The following is a 16,397-nucleotide window of genomic DNA, read 5'->3' as shown; positions in this document are numbered from 1 at the left end:
GCGCAGGCGGGGTCGAGGTGTGGGGCAGGGCCTGAGTGCAGGGTGGGTCAGGGAGGGGCGGGGCCAAGATGTGCGGCGGGGCCGGAGCGCAGGACGCAGCTGAGCCTAGGAGCAGTGTGGGGCGGGGCCCAGGCGGGATGCGGGGCGGGGCCGGAATGCGGACTGAGCGGGGCCGGAGCGCGGGCAGGGCGCGGCCCGGGTACAGTAAAGGGCGGGGCCGGGGTGCGGGGCGGGGCGAACCGCCAGAGCCTCGCTCTGTGCTGCTGCGGGTTTGTGCAAACTTTTCCCATGCACTTGTCTACGCTTATTCAGCAACATCTTTCTAAACCCCTCATTCACCTCCGGTCCCCTACCCACCTTTTCCTGTCAAATGTATTTGTGTCATATATGGATGTAGCTCTATCTATAGATACATAAAGATATTTTACATAATAGAACTTCTTTCTAGGTTTCTACTAAGCGCTGGCGAAACTGAGTCTAAATGGAAAAGCATTTATTTATGGGTTTGAACGATTAACTCTATTTCACACTTTCAATGAAACGAAGCAGGGCATGCCCCACACTGTCAGATACCACAGGCAGAAATGCCACACTTGGTCAAGAAGAAGAGAGATTTCAAAGATACTGTGTCGGGGGGGTTGGAAAAAAGCCATAGAAGTTTCCTGCAGTTCAAGCACAGGCAACCAGCGGCAGTTCGCCTGGTTCCCGGACGCACCGCCTTTTCCTCCTCTAAAGAAATGGATTCAGTCCTTCATCCCTTCACTCATTCAATCAATATCCAGCTCCTACTAGATGCCAGGCACTGTTCTAGGCCTTTAGAATTCATTGTAGAGTTAGACACGCGGGCGCATGCAGGGACACACACACAGTTCCTTCTAACTTTTAGGGAATTTGAATAAGTAAACAAATAGGGTATTTACTGAGCTCTTATTTTGTGCTTGCACTGTTCTAAGTAACGCAGGGAAGCAGGTACTACCATTAATCTCCTTTTCAGAGATATGGATACAAACCTAGGCAGCCTGACTCCAGAGACTATCCTGGCGGGGAAGTTAAACAGGGAGCTGGATAAAATGCTTCTGGAACCCGGAGAGACACTGGAGCTACAGATGTGATTTTGGTCTTCCTCTGTGTGTAGAAAATATTTCATTTTTAAAGATTTATTTATATGAGAGAGACACACACAGAGAGTGAGAGTGGGGGGAGGGGGTGACGGAGACCTACAGCAGACTCCCTGCCCTACCTGGGGCTTGATCTCATACCCCAAGTTCATGTCCTGAGCCAAAATCAAGAGTCAGCTGCTTAGCAGACTGAGCCACCCAGGCGTCCCTGCATGTGGAAAATATTTTACATAACTCTGAATGAGCTCACACAGGCGGACGATAAATTGAAGTCTGAGAATTGAGTCCTAGGGCTTTCCAACATAGATGACCACGGACAAGATGAGGAGGAGGGAGACTCAGAAGGAGGGATCCGAGAGAAGGGAGGAAAACCAGAAGTCTATGGAAGAAAAAAGTGTTTTGAAGAGAGAATGATCACAGACCCTGTGTGGTCTGCCGCTCGGAGCCTGAGTGAGATGAAAACAGAAATGCTGGTTGAGTTTGGCAACAGGGAAGCCGTGGCCACCGCAACAAGAATGCTGCCAGTAGGATGGTGAGGACCAAAGCCTCGCTGGGAGGGCTGAGGAGATACTGCAGGTAAGGAATAGACATGACAGGGATTCCATGATCTTGCGGTACAGGTGATCAGAAAAATGAGATGGTCGCTGGAAGGTGTGTGATCTTTGCTGTGTCGTGTTCCAAGGTGAGGACTAGTGGAGGGGGTCTGTAGCCTGGAGTCCAGGACACAAGGGGGCAGGTGGACGTGGGCTCTTCCTGACTGCAGAGTTGCAGCCCAAGGTCATTGGTAGATGTGGAGAGAGAAGACGGCCTGGTCTCCTCTTCCCGCTAAGTAGGAGGAAGTAGGCAGCTTGGGTGTATTGCGAAGGTAAAGCCTCTCTAATTTATAGACGCGCCATATTGTCCGAAATGAGGTCCGTTGCTATATCAGGCTCCTGTAACTGTTAGTCTAGAAAAATCTGGCAGCCTCGGGGGAAATCAGTCAATCAACAACTTCAGCTCAGGGGTCTCTACAAGGGGCATCACCGGAATGGATACTTTAAGAGAATGCACGCATAAGGAGGATGCCTGCTGTTTAAGGCTTTCAGCAATTGATTACAATGGAAAATTCCACGAAGTGGTTAAGAATCTCACAAACAGAAAACCAGAGCAGACCTCTGCAATGAGATTAGGCAGCTGCCTGGGTCCTCACGTCCAGGCGCCTTTTCAGTGATCAGAGCTACAAAACAGATTCGTATCATACGGTTTCATTTCTTACATTTTGTACCAATTCTAATTTAACATCAGAGGTTTGTCTTTCCTTAACCTCTTCTGTATTTGCATTTCTTTTCTCTTGCGCTGAAAATCTTGGCTCCTTACGCTATTAACATAGTCCTTCTTTGTGTTTTCTTGCAACAACTGCGTACGTTCAAATTATTTTCCAATAGGTCCACTAACAGTAGTGGACAGTAACATTTTCGTGTTCTTTTTGACCTTAGACTATGTCCTGCACTAGAAAGCCCATCAAGAGTACTTACTGTGTTTGACAGTTTTGTGAAATCTGTCTTTTCTCTCTGTGGTTACGGAATCAGTTTGTATGCAGTTGGGTTCTTTCGATTGTGTTTGTGTTCAGTTTCAGGGCTTCCTCTTTTTTATTTTCTTTCTGGTTTACTTTTTAAAAAAAAGATGTAAAACGTGTGTCCCATACATAAAGTCAAAACAATACAACCAGGTCTGTTTAAAGAAGTCTCTCTGTGCCATTTCAAATGATCCTCTACGTGTAACCATTTTTATTAATTTCTGGCTCAACTTTTCAGTTTCTTTTTGTAAAAATCAGTTTATATACAGATATAGATATATACATTTATACATAAGATATATGTAAGTATATGTATAATCTAATATATGTACTCTTTTTAAAAAAATTTATTGGGGGGGAGGGGCAGAAGGAGAGACTCTTCAAGCAGACTCCCTGCTGAGCATGGAGCCGGACCTGAGTGGGGCTCGATCCCATGACCCCTGACATCACGATATGAGCCAAAACCAAGAGTCGGGCGCTCAACTGAGTGAGCCACCCACGTGCTCCTATAGGTATTCTTATTTTTCCTTTTTTCTCACAAAAATAGGTAGCACATTGTATTAGCGTCTTGGGGCTGCCTTGACAAAGTATCACACACCAGGTGGTTTGTAACTCTAGCAATTTATTCCCTCACAGTTCAGGAGGCTGGAAGTATCTTCTTGGGGCTCAGAGGGGATAGGGGTCCCATGGCTCGCTCCTAGCAGCAACCTGCTGTATTCCTTGGCTTGTGGAAGCCTGACTTCAGTCTCTGTCTCTGTCTTTGCATGGGCTTCCCCACCCCCGCACCCCCGCCGTGCGACGTCTCTCTGTGTTCAAATTTTCCTCTTTATAAGCAGTCACTGGATTAGGGTTCATCCTAATCCAGTAGGACCTTACCTCGACTACAACTGCAAAGATCCCATTTCCAAATGAGTTCACATTCACAGGTACTCGGCGTTCGCACTTCAGCGTCTCTTTGGAGGACGCAATTCACCGCGTAACACATATTACGTGTAATGCTCTACACCTTACGCTTTCCACCCAACAACATCTCCTGGAACTCACTTGAAGTCCCTCTTTTTTTTTTTTTTTTTTTTTTTTTTTTTTTTAATGGCGGCATCGTACTCCATTGTTTTATTCAACCAGTCCTCTACGGATAGATGGACAGGTTATTTCCAATCTTTCGCTGTTAAAAGTAATGATTCATCAGTATTTCATATCGGGGAAGCGTATCTGTAGTGGAACTGCTAAGTCAAAACATGAATGCAAACACAACACAGTCAGGTGTTGCTAAATTCCTTCCCACAGCAGTTGAATTATTTTGCACTCCCACTAGCAAAGCCTGAGGACGCCCATTTCTTTAACACTTTATCACAGTTATTTTTTCAACTCTTTGGAATTTTGACAATCTGAGTAGGGGGAAAATTGTATCTCTCAGTAATTTTAATATGCTTTTCTCTTACGAGTGAAGGTCAGCCTTCTTCCACAAGTGGAAGGACATCAACTTTCCTTTCCTTTGAACTCTCTGTTCACATTCTCTCCCCATTGGTATTTGGGCTCCTCTTTCCATTTTTTAAAGAGCTCTTTTTCAATTAGGTGATTCTGATAGAATTTTGTGATATAAATGGCAAATATATTCTTCTAGGTTTTTAATTTATTTTGTGACTTTTGCTTTTTTTTTTTTTTGCTTTGAAAAAGTTCTTTTTATTTTTAAGTAGTCAAATTTGTCAATATTTTTGAATTGTCTTTGATGCTTCTGGATTTATAATCATAGTTGGAAAACTGGGAAAGCTTTTTTCACTCCAAGTTTGTAAAGGAATGATTTCTTGTTTTCTTGTGTGGTTTCACTTCTTACATGTAGATATCTGGATTATTTGGATTTCATTTTGATATCCAGTGTGAGCTATGGATCCAATTTTGCTTTTTCCCAAATGGCCATCTAGTTATGCCAACTACATTTATTAAAAACAGTATATTTTCACCACTGATTTTAGGTGTCACTTAACTTTTCACATATAATTGTCCTATTCTGAATTTTCTTTCTTTCTTTCTTTTTTTTTTTTTGAAGATTTATTTATCTGAGAGAGAGAGAGAGAGAGCACAAGTAGAGGGAGGGGCAGAGGAGGAGGGAGAGAATCTCCAGCAAACTCCCCCCTCCCACCTGCTGAGCCTAGCACCTGATACAGGCCCCAACCTCATGACCCTAAGTTCAGGACCTGAGCCTAAATCAAGAGTTGGACCCTGAACTGACTCAGCCACGCAGGTGCTCCTATTCTGAATTTTCTACTCAGCCACCCAGGCACTCCTATACTGAATTTTCTATTCTGTCATTCTCTGTCTATTTACGTACCAATGAATATACACTTTTAAAATTATAGAGTCTTTATAAAATGTTTTCATATCTTATAGGTTTAGTTCCTCTCATTTAGAATTAATAGTCTACTTTGGGGGGAAGTAAGTCCAGGTATTTATTGGAATTACATTAAATTTATTAACTTGGGAAGAATTAACATGTACGATATAAAGTTATCTATCCATGAACAAGGTATGCCTTTACATTTGTTCATGTCTACTTTCACATCTTTGAAGAGTAAATATTTTCCTTTAAGCTTATTCCTAAGTTTTTCATTGCAACTATAAGTGTGATTTCCCCTCCCTTCATATCATCTCACTAGGTATTCTCTGAATATATGAAGATAATAGATTCTTGTTAGTTTTTTATATTGCTACTTTAATCAACTCTTAGTTTTGGTACTATTTTTAGAGTGCTTCTCTTAGGTTTCCACTTATGCTATTATATTATCTGCAAATAGAGATCATGGTATACCTTCCCTTCTAATTCTCAGGCTTATATTCCAACTAGGAAGAAGGAAGAAGACTGCAAGTTTAGGTTCCCCTGAAATCAGATCATGAGTCAAGGACTTGAGTCGCGGAGGGGGCTTATTTGGGAGGTGGTCTCAAGAAGCCAAGTGAGGGAATGGAGACAGGGAGGGAAGGGAGGAAAGCCTATAAAGAGGCTTTAGTGGTTATTGCTGTGGACTCATGGACTCGTTCTACCTAGGGACCTCCTAAAGAAGCTCACAGAACATTCCTCACAACGGCTCCACCAAGGGATGGAGAAGCTGACATATCTATCTAACAGATCCCCAAACTCCCTGGTTGAAGACTTCTCTGCAGGCATTAAATTCCAGCATATAGAGGCTGCCACACACACGGACTAAACAAGCTCTCAGAGAAAGCCACTGAGCAAGAAGCAGAAGGGCGTGGGCACGAGTGGGAAGCTGTCAGTGTAGATGCGTTAACTCAGAGGTGCGACGGCTGCAATGTCTGCTACAGAGGCAAAGTGCAAAAGGAGCATGACAGTGAATCCAGTCCTCTTTATTTTTTAAAAAATCTTTCTTCTTTTTTTCCTAAGGATTTTATTTATTTATTTATTTGAGAGAGAGAGAGAGACAGAGTGAGCGTGGGCACACACGCATGCAAGCACGCATGAGCAGGGGGGAGGGGCAGACTCCCCGCTGGGAGCTGGATGTGGGACTCAATCCCAGGACCCTGGGATCATGACCTGAGCCCAAGGCAGACGCTTAATGACTGAGCCACCCAGGTGCCCCTAAAAATCACTTTGCATAGGTATGTCTCTTGCACGTAGCCTATAATTGAACTCCGCTTTGTGACAACATGGGAGCCAAGTTGCAATCTTATATTTCTGGTATTCACTGTCATTTTTTGAAAAAGATACTCAATATTTACTGTCACCAATTCCCAACTTTCCATTCGCTCCTCCAATTCACCTTGACTCTGAGGTATCCAGTAGCAGCAGGAGCTGCTAGGAGCAGACAAGGGCAATGAAAAGGGGGAGAGAACGGGCCTCCGTTTTCCACTGCTGCTTACTGATTCTGGGTCAGGAGATGCAATAAACTGGACATATGATAGTATTGATTTAGGCAACATTGATATTTTAATACCAGAAGATGAGATTGCTCTAATACCCTAAGGAAAAAAAAGAGGCTATTTTCCAATTACAACTAACCAAGTTCAGCTTGATTAACAAACCAGTTACATGGCGTTACAGCTAGTGATTTGCAAGTGTATTGTTTTAAGGCAAATTTTTTGTTTTACTACTGCCTTGAAGATCACTGCTGCAAATTGAACAGATGGTGAAACAGTTATGAAAGATTTCATGGGTGGAACTGATTCAGAGACTTAAGCAAAATCAAATACATTCTTATATCCAGGCACTGATTCGCTCTTTCGAAAAAGACTTCATGGGGCACTCTCATGGGCTTCTGCCTTCGGCTCAGGTCATGATCTCAGGGTCCTGGAATCAAGCCCCCACTCTGCCCAGTCGTCCTGTTTTTGTCAGGCTCCCTGCTCAGCAGGGAGTCTCCTCGTCCCTCTGCCCCTCCCCCCTCCTGTTCTCTTTCTCTCTCTCAAATAAATAAAATCTTTTTTTTAAAAAGGCTTCATTATTTTTTAAAAGTTAAAAAAAAATATTTGTGCTCTTAAAGCTGAAGAATCTGTTAGATACTGAACTTTTCTTATACCACCTTCTTTTAAAAAAAAGATTGTATTTGTTTATTTGTCAGAGAGAGAGAGGGCACAAGCAGGGGGAGCAGCAGGCAGAGGGAGAAGTAGGCTCCCCACTGAGCAGGGAGCCCGACACAGGGCTCGATCCCAGGACCCTGAGATCACGACCTGACCTGAAGGCAGACACTTAACCGACTAAGCCACCCAGGCATCCCCAAAAAAGGCATCATTATTAACAAAATAATTGTATTACTGTCATAAATACACTAACAAAGGGATAGTGTTAGGGTACCCTATAGAATCCACCAGCATAAATTGACGGGGATGCTAGAAAGTTGCTCCATATTGACTTCTAAAATCAGAATAAGAGCGAACCAATACTATTTGCACATGGGGTGATGACACGTTCCACTATTTTCTTTCTCAAACACAAACAGTTGACCTTTAAATGACTATTTCCATACAAAACATTCAATTGTTTAATCTTACCTGGATTTCTGGAAACCAAAGAAACGGTAATATAAAGGGTCCTCAGTCTTCCAGCTCTTCTTTCACTTCCGGGTAAGGTTAGGGTTCGCTGCCAGATACTCTCCAGCAGTCAGTCAGCTCCCCGAGGATGGCCCCAGAAGACTTACCGCTAACCAGTCACAGCAATGAGAGCCGCCAAACCAGTCAGCCTTTGCTTCAATCTCTTTTTGATCGCCTGTTGTGTGCCAAACACTCTCATTAACCCCATCGCTACCCCTTGGTGTACAAAAATAAATTAAGGTGGGGAACCTTAGTTAACAAACTTTTTTAAATAATTTTTTTCTTTATTTATCTTTGAGAGAGAGAGAGAACACAAGCACGAGCAGGGGGGAGGGGCAGGGGGAGGGGCAGGGGGGAGAGGGAGAGGCAGACTCCCCCGCCCGAGCAAGGAGCCTGAGGTGGGGCTCGATCCCAGGACCCTGGGATCATGACCTGAGCCGAAGGCAGGCACTTAACCGACGGAGCCACCCAGGTGCCCCAGCTAACAAACTTTTAAAGACAATTTGGCTTGAATACGGTAGAGCCGACCACAAAACCTGGACCCGACTTTACAATTAATACTTAATTTCCTCAACCTCAAGAACCTCCAAGGCTATTTTTCTCCTTTTGAAGATCGGTTTTTTTCTGGCAGCCGGTAGACAATAGAGAAGATCATTGGTCGGGTTTGAAGGGCGGTTGCTGATTCTCCTGCGGGCAGTCCTAGGCTGGCATCCCTCACACCAGCCTTGCAGAAATGAAAAATATTCCAGGTGGTTGCTAGATAGTTCGATGGTCGCAACACTCAGTCTCCAAAGAACACTTGTCCCTGAGAATTTCAAACCATGGGATGATCATAAACTTATCACTTTGGGGGAAAAAATGGATTTCAGAAAATGTTATTGCAGGGTCATTGTTTTACAGGTTGATAGAAAATGACACTCGTGTCTCATCTCTATATTTCCTTGGACTTACAGGAAATTTTCCAGAAACCTCTAGCGCATAGGAATGAGATAACTTTTCACATAAGTATTTACTCTTGCTTGAGAATTTTCAATAAAAAGCATCTCCCTATACATAAGTGTAGAAGTTAAGAAATTGTACACCAAGAAAATAATAAAGTGAGCATCAAGTAGTGGTTGGGACTTCCGTAATGTTGGAAATTTTTTTATAATTATCATGTATTAATTTGAGCAGGTATACTAGGCTTCTTTTTATTTGAGAAAAACAATCATGTACTTTTTTTTTATTTATTTAACAGAGACAGACAGCCAGCGAGAGGGAACACAAGCAGGGGGAGTGGGAGAGGGAGAAGCAGGCTTCCAGCAGAGGAGCCTGATGTGGGGCTCGATCCCGGAACACCGGGATCACGCCCTGAGCCGAAGGCAGATGCTCAACGACTGCGCCACCCAGGCGCCCCAATCATGTATTTTTAAAACCATGGCTTTTTTTTTTTTTTTAAATACCATTGCTTTTTTTTTTTGGATTTTTATTACACACAGGCTGAGATAACCCTGATACTGTCAGTTGACCATTAACTGGTATCTAAAAAATATCACAAAAAGTAAATTTGGTTGACAGAAGCATTTTAGGGCTTGCTCACGCTGGAAGGAGAACCTATAAACGTCAGGGCCATTATCAAGGCGAGACTGTAGACACCAAGCCCAGGTGCCAAGGACAGGGAAATACATGGAAGTGGACATCCCACCCCGATTTGGGCAAGAAAATAGGTTGTAATGAGACACTGCTCAGAGGGTGTTATATGGATCTGTGAAGTAGCTGGTGGAAACCTTGGTAGAATCAAAAGACAAAGAAAGAAAAAAAGGAAAATTTTCTTTAAAAAAACAAGATTTTATTTATTTACTTATTTCAGAGAGGGAGAGAGAGTGCATGCACCTGCAAATGGGGGGAGAGGCAGAGGGAGAGGGAGAAGCAGACTCCCTGTTAAGCGGGGAGCCCAACGCAGGGCTCAATCCCGGGACCTGAGCTGAAGTCAGATGCTTAACCAGCTGAGCCACCCAGGCGCCCCGACAACACTTTCTTTTTTTAGCGCTCATGAAACATTCACAAAAACTGACCATATATTTAGGCCACAAAAACCTCAATAAATGCCAAAAAAGCAGAAAGAACACAGATATAATTCTCTGAGCACTAAGAAAATGGATTGAGAAGACAAAAAGACCCTGTTATGTGAAACTTTAAAACTCTCCTAAAACTCTAGAGCCAAAGAGGACATCGAAACTAAAATTCTGGTGACGCTACATATTAGTCTCCGTGGAATACAGCTAGAGCAATCCTCAGAAGCAAATTCGCGGTGCCAAAAGTTATATTAATAAATAAGAAAGAATAAAAGTAAACTAATGAACCAAGAAGACAGGGGAAAAATCAACAGCCAAACAAGGAAAGAAGGAAAAAATGAACTGAGAAATGTGAAAGCAGAAAACAATACAATTTAAAATGGAGAAATGATCTCAATGAATAAATTTAACCAATAAAGGGGTGCCTGGGTGGCTCAGTTGGTTAAGTGGCTGTCTTCAGCTCAGGTCATGATCCCAGGGTCCTCCCTTCTCAGCAGGGAGCCTGCTTCTCCCTCTCCTCCCCGCTTGTGCTCTCCCTGGCTATCTCTGTCTTCCTCTCTCAAATAAATAAATAAAATCTTAAAAAAAAATTTAACCAATTAAGATAGGTAAACTACTAGCTAACCTGATTAGGAATTAAGAAAGCACAAATATACGTAATATAAAATGCAAAGGAAAGTAAAAGAATCATAGGAGACGATTTTGCTCAATTGCCTGCAAATAAATTTGAAAATCCAGATGAAATGAATAATTTTTCTAAGAAAATACAATTTACTAAAATTGGTAAGAGAAACATCTGAACGTTAACTATGAAAAAACTAAGAAAAAGGGAAAAAAATGTTAAATTGGTAGACTCCCAAAGAACAGCAGGCCCAGAGGACTTCACAGGCTAATCTGAACCAAATCTTAGGAAACAAGTAGGGTTCTGATGCTTTTTAAATTGTTCCGGAACAGAGACAAAAGAGACAAGCTTCCAAATTCTAGTAGTAAAAGTACCATACGCTTGTTACCAAAAACTGACAACAAGAGCGCAAAGAAAACTGCTGATGAAAATCAGTTATCAACACTGTTGCAAAAAATGTTTAGCAAAGTTTTAGTGAACGGAATCCAGAGGTACCTTAGAAGAATTAAGAGAAAAATAGATATTTTTTCCTCCTTAGGAATGCAAGAATGAGTCCACATAATTCACTCTGTTGGAAGCAGTTGGGTGCAGCCGGTTGGCTCGTTCCGCCTCTCTTTCGAGTGCTTTTGGAAAGCAAACACAAAAGCAAATCTAGCTATTAATTGTTGGGCTTGAGAAGGGCTGAAAGCCTACCAGATCCAGTGGAGCACTACCGATCCTTCCATCACATCTCATACCATAACGCCTACTCGCTCTGGATCACACAATGCCAAAAATTTAAGCAAAAATTAATCTTCAACCAATTCAACTCAAATTCTTTAATGATTTCCTACTCAAAGAATTTGAGAACCTCTGTAACTCATGAATCATTGAACACTACATCAAAAACTAATGATGTATTATATAGTGGCTAACGGAACATAATAAAAAATTTTAAAAATTAAAAATAAAAGAATTTGAGAACCTCACTTTTTTTAACTACATAAAACTGCATTTCAGTTTTTAACCACCAGATGTCACCCGAGAAACAGTAAGCAAGAGTCTTCGCTTGATTATTTGCAAAAGAAAAATATTTTCATCTTTTAGGCATGAGAATTAGAATCTCCTTGTAGGAAGGTGCATGCCAGTGGAAACGTGGCAGATAAGTAAAAACATTCACATGTATTCAGACTCTCAAATATAGTCAACTGACGTTTCACCTAAATAGATTTCAGTTTCCCAAATGTTATACTCAATCTAAGAGTTCTTTTTAGTGGAAGTCACTGCAATAGTTTTTAATGCTACCAATTTCCATATGATCTAAAAAAACCAAAAACTCACCTACTTACACCAGAAGGTAAAACCAAAGAATAGAGACAAGTAACTTCAATGTTCGTGAACTAATTTTTACCGACAACCCCAGTCCCTTTTCTGTAATCTTATTTTCTTTTTTTCTTTTAAAGATTTTATTTATTTATTCGACAGAGATAGAGACAGCCAGCGAGAGAGGGAACACAAGCAGGGGGAGTGGGAGAGGAAGAAGCAGGCTCATAGCGGAGGAGCCTGACGTGGGGCTCGATCCCACAACGCCGGGATCACGCCCTGAGCCGAAGGCAGATGCCTAACCGCTGTGCCACCCAGGCGCCCCACTGTAATCTTATTTTCTTCTGTGTGTGACCACGCTCCTTCCGTGACCTGTCAAACCTGGCATGATCTGGCCACCTTTCCTGCTTCCCTCTCTTGCCCTGCTGGCTCTCCCACTGCCCTGGGCGTCTTTCAGATCCCAGAATGTGCCAGCATCCCTTTGCCTATGTTAGGGGCTCAGTCTGGAATGAGCCTCCCACCCTCCCTTTATCTTATTAGTCATGAATCTTCTGGACACAGCTTGAGGGTCAGCTCCCAAGGGAGCCTTCTTTGGCTACCTCCAGCACCATTTGGATTTGGGGTCCCTCCAATCTGCTTTTCCTTCAAAACAGATGCCACCATGGGTCATGATCTCTCTGTGTGATGATAAGGTCTACAGGGGAAGCTCCTCCATGGGGCACCCTTGTATCTCCGCCTCGTTGGCCACAGTGGAGTTTAATCAACAGCACTTAATAAATATTAGTTGAAGGAAAGAATTACTGAATCCGCATTACAATGTTTGTGCCCCTCCCCCATTGGAGCGCAAGGTCTGGGAGGGATGATCTTTGCTCTGTGCTGTTGCAATGCTAGGCCTGGTAGAGACCCACTGTTAGCGTCGATGCTGCTAGATGGATCCATGAATAAATGAATGAGTACATAACAGTGCAGTATGACTATTTCACAGCTGGGTGGAAGGGTGGAGCAGCTCTTCCACCGGGAGGTGGGCTCAGAAAAGGGATTTTTCCAGGCACCACCATGATGTCGCATGGGGACCCGGATTGGGACTACTCAGTCAGTTATCCCACCAACTGTAGGCATTCATTCAATAGCTTTTTCCTGAATAGCCATTCTCTGCCTGTTACGCTGCTTGACCCTGGGGCTGCAAAGCCAAATGAGAGAGGGTCCTGGCCCCAAGAAGCTGGCCATCTTTGAGGGCAGACAGGCCAGTAGACCCATCACTGAAGTCCGCTATGGCCCACATCAATACGCCAAACAGTGCGTTAGAGGATTACACAGCTCAACAGAAATTAGAGTCGTGGCTGGGGGTCTTCGGGAGCGCTTCCCTAAGGGGGGGGGGACACACCCCGGCTTTGTTTTCAAGGACAAGAAGCATTTAGTCATAGAAATAAGAGAAGAGGAAGCAGAGCTTTTTAGAGAACAACTTGAGGAAGGGCACAGAGGTTGGTTTTGGGAACCTAAAGAAAGTCGGCATGGCTCTCACCAAGCATGAGGCTATTTCGACCACAAGCTGGGAGACTCTCAGGGACCCTGAGAGAGTTGGCAAGCGAATTCCTCCATCCCCACGCTCCCAACCCCAATCTCCCAATGGGAATTTCTCTTTTTGCACAGAAGGCAACACTAAATGAGAGACAGCAGAAGAGAAGCCTCTGGCATGAGCGACAGCTATGGCGAAGGCTGGGGTATATACATCAGCATGAGCGTCTATTGTCAGTTTCCTAGGAAAGTAATGGAAGCTGGTCATGGAGGCCCAGCTAGGAGTACGGACAATGCGTTGCACCTGCAGTAAGCCGCTCTAGTAGCGCGGGTTCCCCGGGAAACCAAAGCCTAAGGGGAAAGCTTACGAGCTGCCCCTTTGTAGGGAGGTGCAAGCCCAGGGAAGCCAGAGTGAGAGACAAGGGAATGAGTCCGGGGCAAATGCGAGAGAGGCTGGAGTCAGCCTCTGACTGGTTGCGCGAGGTGAATGCTCCATCTGGGATGGGCTCAGCAAGACCAAAGAAACTACTGCATCTCCAGGCAGCCCCTCAGGAGACAGGAAGGGAAAGGAACTTCTCTGCCGGCTCTTTCCCATTGCCTATGTCCCATGGGTCGAGAGTCTGCCCCGTGGGTCATTAACTCTCCCGGCAAGGCGTGCCTCAGCCTCTCCAGGCACCTAGCAGAAGCCGGAGTGATACTACTTCACCAAAGTGAGCATTTATCACGGCTTTATGGTTTTTTTAGTGTTTTTGTTTGGTTGGTTGGTTTTTTTGTTTCTGGCCACCCATTGCTTTTCAGCCCATTTTATATTTGGAGAATGTCCTAATTTCAGAGCGTTTGCTCTCCAAAGAAGTTGGAAGCCCTCTTGACATCTTCGATCTGAGGATGGAGGGTCCAGGTTCTGCCAATCAGACCCACCTCACGGGGACCTATATGCAGAAGCCATCGTGGCAGGGAGAGGGAGAGGGAGAGGCAGCTGCCTCCGGGGACCACGGCCAGAGGTTCCAGCTATAGCTTCTAGCGTCCTCCACGGGGGGTGAGAGCTGGGCTGTCCCTGCCCTGGGACAGTGGGGTGTCCCTCGGAGCCATCCTGCCGTGTAACGTGCACGTGGCTCCCAGTCTCGGAGCACCCGGGGCTGAGTCTATGGCCCTCACTGAGATCCTGACAACTACTTTAAGCCTGTCACAAATTTTGTTTTCTGCTTCAACTAGCTACAGCGGGTTTTGTTTCTGAAATCGAGAACCTCGAAAGATTCACGGAACCTAAAAATAAGTCTGAGGTTGTCTTCCAGTTCTGACAGCCCTCTCATCCTCGATCTGCTCGTCTGCAGGGAGCAGTTCTCAGTGATTTCCATTCCACATGCTACAATCATAGGCTTCTGGGGTCTCAGAGGCAGAAGGATCCTTTTCGAGACTATTGCATTTTATCACTCACCTTTGGCTTTAAGCGGATTTTCATATCACCCCCCAACTCGAGACAACCGAGTTTCTCCTGAAACAGACAAACAAGGTAATTTATCCCGGCTGAAATATCTTTGTGTCAGTCATCCAACGTGTAGGGCCGAAAGGGCACTCTTGGGAAATTTTATTTGTATGAGAGACAGGTGAAGGACCTGCAGGCTATCATCTAATTTAGTTAGACACTTCTGGTAGGAAAAAAAAAAAAACAGTGACCTATAAATCTGTAATTTTCCTGCAATATCTAGCGAAACCAGGTCACTATTTCCGGCCCTAAGTTTGTTCCCTGGTCTCTTAGCGTTGAGCTATGTCACGAATTTCCTTTTGATAAGGTTGATTAGTAAGTTATGGGAAAAACAAAAATGTAAGGCAAAACCCACCGGAATCCTTGGAGAGCATAACTCCTTAAAGTAACCACTTGCATCCCAGCTGTATTGTACTAGGATCACAAATTATTAAAACTGTTGTGGTGATTTCTTTCCTTCTAGCCCATTAGGAAGAATATGGTGAAATTTACTCCCTCTTGAGTGGAAGGTTATCATGGCCAATGGCCGCCAGCCATCTTTGATTTAGAGCCATTGATTCCCCAACGATGGCTGAGTGAGTGAGTGTGGGTGTTAGGTGGGGGTGTGTATCAGAATCACCAGAGGAGGGGCGCCTGGGTGGCAGAGCGGTTGAGCGTCTGCCTTCGGCTCAGGGCGTGATCCCGGCATTACGGGATCGAGCCCCACATCAGGCTCCTCCACTATGAGCCTGCTTCTTCCTCTCCTACTCCCCCTGCTTGTGTTCCCTCTCTCGCTGGCTGTCTCTATCTCTGTCAAATAAATAAATAAAATCTTAAAAAAAAAAAAAAAGAATCACCAAAGGATACTATCACCACTCTCCTTCCTGTGGTTCTCCTATGTTACCCTTCAGGTTAGGACGGCAAAGAAACAGAGTACTCTACTAGGTTTAGGTCAGACTACTCAGACACTTTTAAATTTATTTTTATTATTTTATTTTATTTTATTATTTTGAGAGAGAAAGTGTGTGCGCATGAGCGGGGACTGGGAGAGAGTAGGGGCAGAGGGGGAAGGAGAGGGACAGACTCTCTTGTAGACTCCCCAATGAGGGCAAAGCCTTCCCTGGGGCTCAATCTCATGACCCTGAGATCATGACCTGAGCTGAAATCAAGAGTCCAGTGCTTCCTGATGTCGTATCCCGCCACCTTACTGAATGCCATATGAACTCTAGTAATTTTGGGGTGGAGTCTTTTGGGTTTTCCCCATAAAGTATCATGTCATCTGCAAAGAGAGAGTTTGACTTCTTCTTTGCCAACCTGGATACCTTTTATTCTTTTTCATTGTCTGATTGCTGTTGCAAGGACTTCTAGTACTATGTTGAACAATAATGGCGAGAGTGGGCATCCTTGTCGTGTTCCTGATCTTAAGGGAAAGGCTCTCAGCTTTTCCCCATTGGGAATGATATTCACTGTGGGCTTTTCATAGATGGTTTTTATGAAATTGAGGAATGTACCCTCTTTCCCTACACTCGGAAGGGTTTTAATCAGGAAAACATGCTGTATTTTGTCAAATGCTTTTTCTGCATCAATTGAGAGGATCATATGGTTCTTGTCTCTTCTCTTATTAATGTGATCTATCACACTGATCGATTTGTGAATGTTGAACCACCCTTGCATCCCCGGGATGAATCCTACTTGGTCGTGATGGATAATCCTTTTAATGTACTGTTGGATCCTA

General features: G+C 44.1%; 1 long non-coding RNA gene across 1 annotated transcript in view; it reads right to left on the bottom strand.

Moving 5' to 3' along the window:
• Window positions 1–3,729: 3,729 nt before the first annotated feature.
• Window positions 3,730–16,397, bottom strand: part of LOC123790450 (uncharacterized) — an 80,306-nt gene continuing 67,638 nt past the window's right edge. The window contains exon 4 of the long non-coding RNA XR_006779096.2: window positions 3,730–14,692. This is a non-coding gene — a long non-coding RNA (uncharacterized LOC123790450). The remainder of the gene's footprint in view (window positions 14,693–16,397) is intronic.

This window comes from Ursus americanus, chromosome 5, assembly GCF_024610735.1.
Source record: "Ursus americanus isolate L20-20 chromosome 5, mUrsAme1.1.p, whole genome shotgun sequence".
Classification (NCBI taxonomy): domain Eukaryota; kingdom Metazoa; phylum Chordata; class Mammalia; order Carnivora; family Ursidae; genus Ursus; species Ursus americanus.
This window is presented reverse-complemented; position numbering and strand designations above follow the sequence as displayed.